Here is a 722-nt window from a genome sequence, read left to right as displayed (position 1 = left end):
TGATATCACGTAGACACATATGTTGTTGATTTCCTTTTTTATGCTGTTTTATTGTCTGTTGGGATGCGTGGATTCACCTCTGCCCTTCTTGAGGAGGATACAGAGAGCTCTTATTACCGACGACATACTGCGCTTCTTTTCTGCTCCTGTTCTGCGGGAGCAGCCTCTCATGGTTTCACTTGTGTGTTGCAAGCCCCCTGTTCCGTGGTACTACTTTCTTCTCAGTGTGGACGGCCATTGCACCGAAGTCGAGAAGAAAAGGCTTACAGCACCAGAAAAGGCTTACAGCACCTGGTATTCCCAGGCGGTCTCCCATCCAAGTACTAACCAGGCCCGACCCTGCTTAGCTTCCGAGATCGGGCGTTGTCAGGCTGGTATGGCCGTAAGCCACAAAGGCTGATGCGCACAAGCTTTTTATACATGTGCCCTCGCTATGTACACTCTGGGGTGTGAGGGCTCGCTCCTTTCACGTCTTTCCAAATGTCGAGGCTGCTTAAGAATAAGACAACATGTTACAACATGTTAAATTTTCTTCTAACCATGACTGTTTTTCAAAATCATCTTTTTCTTGCACAGCTTTTTTTTTTTCTTTTAAATAAAACAGAATGTTTTATGGTAGTACTCACCTCCTGTTTAAAGTTTTCATTGCAAAGTTCCCTCTCCAGATATACACCAAAGTCCTTCAGCGAGGCATGGTCCACAGAGTGCTTCTGATAAAGGCC

General features: G+C 45.6%; 1 pseudogene; it reads right to left on the bottom strand.

The window, feature by feature from the left end:
• Nucleotides 1-279: 279 nt before the first annotated feature.
• Nucleotides 280-388, bottom strand: LOC139328368 (5S ribosomal RNA; annotated as a pseudogene).
• Nucleotides 389-722: the final 334 nt, after the last annotated feature.

This window comes from Chaetodon trifascialis, assembly GCF_039877785.1.
Source record: "Chaetodon trifascialis isolate fChaTrf1 chromosome 24 unlocalized genomic scaffold, fChaTrf1.hap1 SUPER_24_unloc_1, whole genome shotgun sequence".
Lineage (NCBI taxonomy): Eukaryota > Metazoa > Chordata > Actinopteri > Chaetodontiformes > Chaetodontidae > Chaetodon > Chaetodon trifascialis.
Note: the sequence above shows the minus strand (reverse complement) of the source record. Positions and strands in the feature narration are given on the sequence as shown.